General features: G+C 37.4%; 2 long non-coding RNA genes across 3 annotated transcripts in view; one reads left to right on the top strand and one right to left on the bottom strand.

Moving 5' to 3' along the window:
• LOC118152247 (uncharacterized) overlaps positions 1-12,013 on the top strand; it is a 29,085-nt gene extending 17,072 nt beyond the window's left edge. The window contains exons 1-3 of one of the 2 annotated variants that reach the window (XR_008480150.2): positions 9,396-9,521; positions 10,664-10,744; positions 11,885-12,013. This is a non-coding gene — a long non-coding RNA (uncharacterized LOC118152247). Of the gene's footprint in view, positions 1-9,395; positions 9,522-10,663; positions 10,745-11,884 lie in introns of those variants that run through there. The other variant, XR_004740796.2, reaches the window with a different exon arrangement.
• Positions 1-12,156, bottom strand: part of LOC100404367 (uncharacterized) — a 37,947-nt gene that overhangs the window by 9,651 nt on the left and 16,140 nt on the right. The window lies entirely within an intron of this gene.

Here is a 12,156-nt window from a genome sequence, read left to right as displayed (position 1 = left end):
TTGTCATGTAATCAGCCATAATATCCAAATCACTTCTCAATTTTAACAGATTATTTGTATTGAATAATATATTCAACTAACATAATTAATGTAAGGTGGTTTTAGTTACTGTTGCTATTGTTTGTCAAGAAACTGTGCTTAAGTTACCTATTGATTTTCAGGTAGTCAATGATTGTATATCCATTTTGGTTTTGCAAAATACAAGTTGGTGGCAAAAAGAAAGCAATCCGTTCTCTTTTATGATATTCTGGCAATGCTAAATATATTTTCATCTAAATCTGGCCATGGGAAGCACATTATTCATAAAAGAGAGAGTAGAGAAACCATTCTGTTAGCCTTAAGTAAACCACCGTGTTGTAGAAGGGCTTACAGAGATAAGCAGAGGGCCAAGAACTGCAGGCAGCCTCTAGGCACTGAGGGCAGCCCCCCAGCTAACAGACAGCAGGAAAAAAGTGATATCAGTTCTGCGAGCATGAGGACACGAACTCTGCCAACAAGCTGAGGAAGCTTGGAAGTAGATTCTTTTTTAGTGGAGTCTCTGGTGAGACTGCAGCACTGGCTAACACCGGGATTTCAGCCTGGTGACACCCTGGAGCAGAGAATCCAACTATGCTGCACCTGGACTCCTAATTTAGGAACACTGTCTGCAAGATAGCTGGTAGGTTATTTTAGGCTGTAAATTTGTGGCAATTTATTAGCAGTATAGAGAACTGATATCAGGAAGTATGATGCTGCTATAACAAGTACCTAAAATGGCAGAGCGGCTTTGGAACTTGGCAGTGGGTAGAGGCTGGAGGAATTTTGAGGAGCATGATAAAGAAAGCCTACCTCACCTTGAACAGACTGTTAATAGAAATACAGACTTCAGCTGGGCGCGGTGGCTCACGCCTGTAATCCCAGCACTTGGGGAGGCCGAGGCCGGCGGATCACGAGGTCAAGAGATTGAAACCATCCTGGCCAACATGGTGAAACCCCATCTCTACTAAAAAAAAGAAATACAAAAATTAGCTGGGCATTGTGGCGTGTGCCTGTAGTCCCAGCTACTCGGGATGCTGAGGTAGGAGAATTGCTTGAACCCGGGAGGCAGAGGTTGCAGTGAGCCAAGATTGTGCCACCGTACTCTAGCCTGGGGTGAGACTCTGCCTCAAAACACAAACGAACAAAAAAAGAAATATGAATTTCAAGGATGTTGCCACAGAGGTCCCAGAGGAAGTGCAAAACATATTATTAGGAACGAGAGAAAGGGGAATCAGTGCTATGTAGTGGTGGGATGTTTAGTGGTATTATCTCTGCAGTTATGTGGAAAGCAGAACTTTTAAGTTATAAATTTGGTTATATTGCTGCAGAGATTTCCAAACAAAGTAGAGTAAATTGCAAGAGGAACGAGAAAGACTGAGGGATAACGCATATAACAAAAAGCAACCAGGACTGAATGATTTGAGAAATTCTTCATCTCTTCACCAGGCAAAGGATGCTAAAATTAAGAGATTTATGGTCAGGAAAGTGTACTCTAGGAAATAAAAAGGCTAAAGTTGTGACTGTAAAACTCTTTAAAAATCTGCATATACAGTCACACAAAAGACTATTTCCAGCAATTAAGGGTCATCCATACAGATTTTCTCAGTGTTACCGTGGGGCCCCTAGTTTAAGAACATTGCTTTTCAGCCCCATCAGCAATAGGTAGTAAGGATAGAAAGACATTATCTCCAGAATAGCTGTAGGAATAGCTTTTGTTTAATGGAGAGAACAGCTTTGAGATTCAGAGGAGACCCATGAAGTTCTCGAGAAAATTATTTAAGCAGAAATATTTCCAGCTTGGAAGTGTTTCTGAAGTTATAGTTTTTCTTAAATTTGTTTTATTAAACACAGGGAAGAAACCTGAAAGTGAAGGCAGTTAGCTTTCTCTTTGTTTTCCCTTAAGGACAGAGAACACAAAAGAAAAGTGGGCTATTGGACCCCGCAATTCTACCTTGTGATCCTTTTTATCTGCTACTTTTCCATGTTTTGAACTAGAATGTCTTTTGCTATTCTCTTATGTCCAACCCACCATTCAAGTGTTAGGTGTGTTGGAGGCAGATAGTTTCAAGGGTTACAGATAGGGAAGAATTATGCCCTACAAAGTGTACTTAATGTACTTAATTACATCCAGGAACTTTGTCTATGCTTGGGTCTGGTATAAATGGTGACACCTTGGACCATGAATTGATATTGTAATGGGATGAGGTTCTTAGGAATATTGGAAGGGAACAAATGTATTTTGAAAGTGAGAAGAATATGAATCTCTGGGGACCAGAGGACCATTATAGTATATAGATCCTAAAGAGACCCCCATGTTGAAACCCCATAAATTACCTCTCCTAGAGTGTAGGTAGGACCTGTGACTTGTTTCTAACCAATAGAATATGACAAAGATGATAGGGGAAAAGAAAGTGAAAGAGGAATGTCCTCACTTTCATATTTCTTCCCTGTATTAATAAAAACAAATTTAAGAAAAAAATATAACTTCAGAAAGCTTTACTGTTCATTTGCTATTCATTTTGGCCTTGTTTAAACACTTATATTTGCTTTCTCTAAATTACAGAGCCTAGGTTCTTTATTTTTTCTCCTCTCATCCTCACATTTAATGGCAGCCCCCAAACTCTCTGTCTTTAGACAGGGAAAGTGTTGTATAATATTTTATTAACATGTATTTCTTAACCTAAGACAATTCTGTAGGTATAAAGGTATCTATAAGCCCAATTCAGTGAAGAGGGCCATATAGCTATTGTTCTGCACATTGTAGTGCTAAGCCAGAGAATGTCAAAACGTTCTAATATGATTCCATCTCATCTCTTCCTTTCTCCCTATGTTAACAGAAAATTACTTAGAATCTTTTTTTTTTTTTTTTGAGACGGAGTTTCGCTCTTGTTACCCAAGCTGGAGTGCGATGGCGTGATCTCGACTCACCGCAACCTCCACCTCCTGGGTTCAGGCAATTCTGCCTCAGCCTCCCGAGTAGCTGGGATTACAGGCACGCGCCACCATGCCCAGCTAAGTTTTTGTATTTTTAGTAGAGACGGGGTTTCACCATGTTGACCAGGATGGTCTCGATCTCTTGACCTCGTTATCCCCCCCTGCCTCGGCCTCCCAAAGTGCTGGGATTACAGGCTTGAGCCACCGCGCCTGGCCCTACTTAGAATCTTTAATCTTTAACTGAACCTATTTTTCAGCTGTATCCTTCATCTTATTGCTTAGTCTCCTAGTTTTCAAATATAGTCCACCAATTTTGCATCTTTTTTTCCTGATTATCCTAAGAACATCCAGCCCCACAAAAGACTTTAACTTAACAACAATCTGAAAAAGACAAAAACTGACTTTCTTCAAAGGAGGGATATCTTGGGGACACAAAGTCCCCAAATATCCATTTATGGGAAATACACATAAAGTATTAAATAAACAATAAAAATAATTATACCAAGAGAAACAAATTTGCTTTGGTATATTCTAAAAAATACATCCTAGCTCTTATTTCATATGGGATAAGGTGTTAGAGAAAGAAACCTCTAATTGATCCAAGCTTTGTATTTCTTTCTCTTGTGCCATTTTAAAATATGAATCATTCTTTTATATTTTGCCTTCTTTTTAGGACAATTTTATCATATCCTCCATCATCCCTCATTCAAATATTTCTTTGCAGGCTGGCAGTAGTGGCTCACACGTGTAATCCCAGTGCTTTAAAGGGGAACAGAAATGGGAGAATTGCTTGAGGCCAGGAGTTCAAGACCAACGTAAACAGCATAGTGAGGGCCTGTCTCTACAAAATAAAAATAAAATTATCCAGGATACTGGGGTGGGAGGATCACTGGAGCCTAGAAGTTTGAGGTTATAGTGAGCTATGACTATGCCTCTCCAGCCCAGGCAACAGAGTCAAAAAAAAAAAAAAAAAGCCCATAAATATTTCTTTGCAAAATGCATGTAATAGCACTGTGATACACTTCATCAACCCAAATTTCTTATTCCAGAATCAAACTCTGTTCCCGCTAAAGAAAGGTCTCAAGTCCTTATGTGAAATAAAATGTAACCTGGAACTCTCACAAAAAGTTGGTATTCTTAGGCAGACCTGATTTCTATGACTATTTTTAGAGCACACCAAAAAGCTAAGGTATAAAAATTATTAGTATTATTATTAAGCACCTTTGTAAATGGGAAACATTTGTTTATATTACTTGCATACATGAAATATTCACATCTGTAATAGGTAATGATTAATGATAAAACAAATCAAAATACGGTATAAAATCTCAGATGTTTTGATATTATGGTACCATTATTGCAGATGTCTCAAAATAGCATTTATGCTCATCACCACTTTGATACAATGATAGTTATTAGATCCACCAATAAATCTTATTACTTAGTGTGTTACTAAAGAAACAAATGAAGTACTATGTATTTTTGGTAACTATATTTTAATGTAATAATTTTCTTTTCTAATCTTGTGTATTTTTTATTATGCATAAATAAATTTTCATGCATTATTTTGAGAGTAATCACTTGACTATTTAAAAAAGCTGAAATCCTGTTCAAGTCAATCACTTGACTATTAAAAAGGGGATCAATGGCAGACACAAAATACACTGACAGCCTGTTTTAAAAAACCATGTATAAAATTTTAGAAAGAGGGAAATGTTAATTTTTTTTCAACTGATAAATATATAACAATATAGGACTCTTCAGATTTTCTGTTGAATCTTGTGTAAATCTGGGTATGCTGTATTTTTCTGTTTCCTCTAACTTGTTAGATTTATTGGCATAAAGTTGTCCACATTTTCTGTTATTATCCTTTTAATAGTTATAACATCTCTAGCGATGTTCTCTCTTAATTCCATATATAGGTATAATTTGTGTCCCCTCTGTTTATTTCTTAATCACTCTAGGAGTTTATCAATTTTGTTAATCTTTTAAAATAACCAGATTTTGATTTTATAAATTTCTCAAGTGATTTTCTGCTTTTCACTGGTATCACACCTTTCTGCTTTTCTAATACAAGCATTTAAAAGCTGTACATTTCCCTCTAAGCACTGCTTTAGCTGCATTACACAGATTTTTATAATTTTGCATTTTCACTGTTAGTTAAAATATCTAAATTCACTAATGAGTTATTTCACTCATGGTAATTTATAACTTTATTATTTACTTTCCAACATTTGAGGAATTTTCTAAGTACCTGATATTTTCACTGAACATAGAAGTCTGAGATAACGGTTTTCTTTCAGTGTCTTAAAGATGGTATACTGCTATTTTTTTGTGTGCCACTGTTTCTGATAATAAAGCATTTATATTCTTGTTCCCCTGTATGCCATATGTCTTTTGGCTCTGATAATATTTTCTCTTGAGCTTTAATTTTTAGCAGTTTGCAAATAATGTATCTAGGTATGGTTTTATGCTTTTCTCAGCAGTGAGATTTTAAAATCTGTAAATTAAGATCAGTTGAGCCATTATTTATAATATATTTTACACTCTAATTGTTTGATATTGTCCCACAGATACTGAGACTCTATTTTTTTTATCTTTATTATTTCTGATCTTCAGATTTAATAATTTCTATTGCTCTACTTTCAAATTCAATGATAATTTATTATCTCTGATCTTCTTTCAAACTCTCAGTATTTCCTTAGATATTTTTATTTCGGTTTTATAATTTCGAATTGGTTTCTTTCATAGTTTATAGTTCTTGGCTAAAATTTCCCATTTGTTAGCTCATTGCAGGCATATTTTCTTTTACCTTCTTGAATACAGTTATAATAATTGTTTTTAAATCCTTATTTGGCTGGCTACTGTGGCTCATGCCTGTAATTCCAGAACTTCAGGAGGGCAAGGCAATGAATCACTTGAGCTCAAGAGTTCAATACCAGCCTGAGCAACATGGGAAAACCCCATCTCTACAAAAAATACAAAATAAATTAGCCATGCTTGGTGGTGCACACCTATAGTGCCAGCTACTTGGGAGGCTGAGGTGTAAGGATCATTTGAGCCCAGGAAGCAGAAGTTGCCCAGGAGGCAGAGGTTGCAGTGAGCCGAGGTTGTGCCACTACATTCCAGCGTGGGCAACAGAGAAAGACCCTGCCTCATAAAAAAATTCCTTATCTGATAATTTCAATAGCCTAACCATCTAACAGACAAATTATTACCTTTTCTCATGAATAAGGGTTGCATTTTCCTGTTGTTTCATGTGTCTAGTAATTTGGAATTGCATCCTATAAATGATATACTATAAATATTTATTGTATCTTTACAGTGAAATACTGTAAAGGCTGGATTCTCTTACATTCCTCAAGATAATATTGTGGGGGATTTTGATGAATTTATTGTTATCTTAGCAGGGGGTTAATTGGGCTGCACTCAGACTTTAAACTCTATCTCTTGTGGAGTGATGCAGCTGAAATCCTATTCAATTATTTAGCCTTAGCTACTCCATGCATATGCAATTCATGGGTCAGCCAGAGATAGTACATATTTTATACTCAGAATTTGGGGTGCCCCCTCCTTTTATATATTTTCTTCCTGTGTTTGTTTTTTAGAACTGCCATAACAAAGTATAGCAAGGTGGGTGCCCTAAAACAAGAAATTTATTCTCTTGTAATTCTGGAGGCTAGAAGTCCAAAATGAAGGTACTGGTAGGGTGAGTTTCTTCTAGATAATCTGAAGGAGATTCAGTTCTATGCTTCTCTCCTAGCTTCTGGCCATTGCCAGCAATACCTGGCATTCCTTGGCTTATAGCTGCATACTCCAATCTCTGCCCCCTTGTTCACATAGCAATCTTCCCTCTGTGGATCTGTGTCCACATTTCCTTCTTATACAGCTACCAATCATTAGATTAGGGCCAATCCTAATCTAGTATGACTTCATTTTAACTACAACATCTGCAAGGATTCTATTGCCAAATAAGGTCACATTCACAGATTCAGAGTAAACATGAATTTTTGGTGGACACTATTAACCCAGTATGTTACCTCATTTCCCAGTTGCTGTGGCAGCCTCAAAATCTGTCATCTCAGTCTTCAAGTCATTAAGATTACAGATTTCCATCCAAATTTTAGTTGCTACTTGCACCACTGAGTGAGCCTGCCCTCAGGCAAAGAACACACCAACCAAAACCATCAACCAGAAACTCGTGGCTGTTCCCTTCTTTCAAAAACCAAAGATCCCTTCAGATTTTTCTGCTTATATATACTCTACCATGTCTCTGGTAGTTGTATTTTTGAATGTTGTTTTTATGTTAATAGTTACTCTTAGTGGGAAGCTTGGTCTAATAAGAACTACTTCATCATAACCAGATGATATGGTTGGAGATTTGGGTCCCCACCCAAGTATCATCTTGAATTGTAACTCCCACAATTCCCACATGTGGGAGGAACACAGTGGGATGTAATTGAATTATTGAGGTGGTCCTCTCCTGCACTGTTCTTGTGATAGTGAATGAGTCTCACAAGACCCGATGGTTTTAAAAAGGGGAGTTTCACTGCACAGGCTCTCTTTTCTTTTCTGTCACCATGTGAGACATGCCTTCACCTTCTACCATGATTACAAGGCCTCCCAAGTCACATGGAACTGTAAGTCCAATAAACCTCTGTCTTTTGTAAATTGCCCGGTCTCAGGTATGTCTTTATCAGCAACATGAAACAAACTAATACAGTAAATTGGTGCCAGTAGAGTGGAGCATTGCTGAAAAGATACCCCAAACTGTAGAAGTGACTTTGGAACTGGGTAATGGGCAGAGGTTGGAACAGTTTGGAGGGCTCAGAAAAAGACAGGAAAAAGTGGGAAAGTATGGAATTTCCTAGAAACTTGTTGATTGGCTTTGACAAAAGTGCTGATAGTGACGTGAACAATCAGGTCCAGACTGAGTTGATCTCAGACGGAGATGAGGAACTTCTTGGGAACTGGAGGAAGTGTGACTCTTGCTATGTTTTAGCAAAGAGACTGGTGGTATTTTGGTCCTGCCCTAGAGATTTGTGGAACTTTGAACTTGAGAGAGATTATTTAGGGTATCGGGCAGAAGAAATTTCTAAGCAGCAAAGCATTCAAGACGTGACTTGGGTGTTCTTAAAGGCATTCAATTTTAAAAAGGAAATAGAGCATAAAAGTTTGAAAAATTTGTAGTCTGACAATATAAGAGAAAAGAAAATCCTATTTTCTGAGGTGAAATTCAAGCCTGCTGAAGAAATTTGCTTAAGTAATGAGGAGCCAAATATTAATCCTCAAGACAATGGGGAAAATGTCTCCAGGGCATGTCAGAGGTCTTCATGGCACCCGTTCCATAACAGGCCCAAGGTCTAAAAGAAAAATAGCGGTTTCATGGGCCAGAATCAGGGTCCCTATGCTGTGTGTAGTCTAGGGACTTGGTGTTCTGTATCCCAGATGCTCCAGCCATGGCCGAATCAGGCCAACATAGAGTTCAGACCATGGCTTTGAAAAGTGCAAACCTCAACCTTGGCAGCTTCCATGTGGTATTGAGCCTGAAAGAGCACAGAAGTCAAGAATTGGGGTTTGGGAACTTCTGCCTAGATTTCGGAAGATGTATGGAAACACCTGCATGCCCAGGCAGAAGTTTGCTGCTGGGCCAGAGATCTCATGAAGAATATCTGCTAGGGCTTGCAAAAGGAAAATGTGGGGTCAGAGCCCCCACAGAGAGTCCTTACTAGGGCACTGCCTAGTGAAGCTGTAAGAAGAGGGCCACAGTCCTCCAGACCCCAGAATGGTAGATCCACTGACAACTTGCACCATGTGCCTGGAAAAGCCACATACACTCCATGCCAGCCGATGAAAGCAGCTGAGAGGGAGGCTGTACCTTGCAAAGCCACAGGAGAGGAGCTGCCAAAGACCATAGGAACCCACCTCTTGCATCAGCATGACCCAGATGCAAGACATGGATTCAAAGGAGATCATTTTGGAGCTTTCAGATTTGACTGCCCTGCTGGATTTTGGACTTGCATGGGTCCTGTAGTCCCTTTGTTTTGGCCAATTTCTCTCATTTGGAATGGCTGTATTTATGCAATACCTGTACCCCCATTGTATTTAGAAAGTAACTAACTTGCTTTTGATTTTACAGGCTCATAGGCAAAAGGGACTTGCCTTGTCTCAGATGAGACATTGACTGTGGACTTTTGAGTTAATGCTGAAATGAGTTAAGACTTTGGGGGACTGCTGGAAAAGCATGATTGGTTTTGAAATGTGAGAACATGAGATTTGTGAGGGACCAGGGGCAGAATGTTACAGTTTGGCTGTGTCTCTACCCAAATCTCATCTTGAATTGTAACTCCCACAATTCCCACGCTGTGGGGAGGACCTGGTGGGAGGTGATTGAATCATGGTGGGTCTTGCCTGCACTGTTCTCATGATAGCGAATGAGTCTCACAAGATCTGATGGTTTTCAAAAGGGGAGTTTCCCTGCACAAGCTCTCTTCTCTTGTCTGCAGCCATGTGAGACATGTCTTTCACCTTCCACCATGATTATGAGGTCTCCCCAGCCACATGGAACTGTAAGTCCAATAAACCTCTTTATTTTGTAAATTGTCTAGTCTCAGTTATGTCTTTATCTGCAAAGTGAAAACAGGCTAATATACCAGAATAGAGTTAACTGTTTCTCTAACCAACTGAATAGGGGAAAAGATGATATATGATATGAAGAATTAACATTTTGCTGCATGTTAATAAATATGAGTCATGTCACATTTCAAAACTAGTATTTTAACTCCAATATATTTAATTATTTTTCCACATTATACAGCCAAATGTTTTGCTAACAGTGTGCATGGTTGTGTGATTAATAAAATATCCATAATAGTAACACATGTATTATTTGTTGTTTCAATTGCTCGAGCTTTTTTATGTGTATTATCTCAGTAAATCTTCATATCAACACTACAACTTAAGCTGAAGTTTTATAGATGAGTAATTCTCATTTTACAAAGGACTAAACTGAGGCCCAGAGGTTAAGTAATTTCTAAATTACACTATTAGTATACGGTAGAATGAAAGAGTCCATGAATATAACCACTATGTGTACTGCTTCCTAAGAACACAAATCTTTTTGTCTCTCGTACTACCTTCAAACCTTATTGACCACAGAAAAAAGTATTTGTAAGGCTTCATTTATCTAATGTTTACTAATTTTTTAACACACATGAATTAAATAAAAATTAAATAGAAGTAAATAAACTTTTCATTCAACATATGATTTATTTTGATTATTCAAAATAATTAATTTATTCAATCATAAATAATTGATTTCTGAATCAGTTTATTTCATAATTTGTGATTTTTTTACTATCCACAGTTGCCATATTAGAAATTCCTTCTGCATTAAATTAAGAAATCTCAGGCTTGAACATTCTTTTTAATTTCTAATCTGTAAGTCAAGAAATAATTAGTGCATACTCCTCAACTAGTTACATTATATTTTATGTTATAACTTTGCCTTTATGATTAAGAAAAGTTTCTCTCTCTCTCTCTCTCTCTCTCTCATTCTGAGTTTGTGTGTGTGTGTGTGAGCTGTTTTCTCTTATCATAAACATGACGTGATGTAAGACATGAACAAGTGTGTACTTAAGTAAAAATAGTTATTTCCTTAAGTTGACTCACCATGGCACCCTAGAGATTAGTACTGTTACTGATTTCACAGGTCTCTTGTGCATGTGAATTTCCATGACATTCTATTCAACTGGAGTAACTAAGAAGAAAGAACAATGTCCCTCTATACAAGGTGGGTTTTGCATTGTCCCACACATAGCCTGCTGATGGCTGTGGGATGGCAAAGTCATCTTCATTAGACGGAATTTAATAGTGAATCAAAGTTCTCGTGGAGAATAGACTGATCTAAACTTTAGCCTCCCTTGGGTCCTGCTGAAAGATTAGAGGGAAAGAGTAGGGCCTTAGTAACTTGAATGTATCAGATTGTTTTTCACTAATAGTTCTCTTGTAAAACTCTGAAAAACACCCAGTTTAACCCTTAAAAAATTGAAAGAGAGAAAGGGGTAGGACAGGGAGAGGGAAAACAACTCGGGTAGTATACCACGGGCATTGATTTCATTGATTTTTGAGATGTGCTGTGATCCTTGTAGCAGGTTCCACAGATTTGAGTACGTACACATGACCAAAATTTGTCCATCAAAAGTAAAACAGTTTTCCTGCTACATATAATCATCTATACCAGCTGCCACTACATTATAACTTTCATAAAGAATTTATAAAATCAAACCACCAGTTAGTTTTGCTTTTAGTTTTGTTCTATGATGGGAGATTCTAAAACTCAGTCTTAGGATGCAATCCTTTGACAAAATATTTTCAAAAATATTAGGAATCCAGGAAGAGTTAATGGTGGGAGAAAAAGGAGGAGCAGCACAGTTAAAATGCATCAACCAGCACCTGTACAGCAGGATCAGACATAGTTAACAAGAAAAAAGGAAGAAGAACAAATGTGTTAGGTGATCTTTAGTCTAAAGAAATCTCTGTTGGGCAACTGGGCATTTTGCTCCTTGCCTTTGATTTCCAACTTCCTTTCAAAGAATTCGTTAAGTGAAAAGAGAGATGATGGCAACTCAGTATATCAAAGCTTAGTTATCAGTTGGCTTATTCTAGTATCTTTAGTCTTTTGTGGATGCCTTATGATGTGTTGTGTGGTAACACTGGAAAGTCAATCTTATACCAGTGATTGCCACATAAACGTTAAGGAATCCAAAAAAAAAAATCACAAAATAGAAATTGTTACTCTCTCAGGTATAAAGTGGCACTGATAAGAATTAATGTATCCAAAAAGATGTGGGTAGGTATCTTTTTCCTTTTGGGGGAGGAGAGTGGAGAAGGAATTGATTGGTTTCTTTCTTTCTTTCTTTTTTTTTTTTAGGAGAGTGAGAAGGAAGGAGTAAGTAAGAGAAGGAAAAGATATCCTGGAGAATTTTCCATGATCAGCTCTTTAACACTGGCTGTGACTATGTTGTCCAAATTAATGACCAAAAACAAATAAATAAAAAACTTACTAACACTACAAGGAAATCTATTGCCTTTTATGTAATATCTTTGTGTTTAGAAATTCATAGGAGCTATAAAAAAATTAAGTCTCAATTTAAAAAGTACACCACCTTTTGTGGGCTAAATGTCTAATAGAAAGGCTTTAGA

The sequence above is a fragment of the Callithrix jacchus genome, chromosome 3 (assembly GCF_049354715.1).
Source record: "Callithrix jacchus isolate 240 chromosome 3, calJac240_pri, whole genome shotgun sequence".
Classification (NCBI taxonomy): Eukaryota; Metazoa; Chordata; class Mammalia; order Primates; family Cebidae; genus Callithrix; species Callithrix jacchus.
Note: the sequence above shows the minus strand (reverse complement) of the source record. Positions and strands in the feature narration are given on the sequence as shown.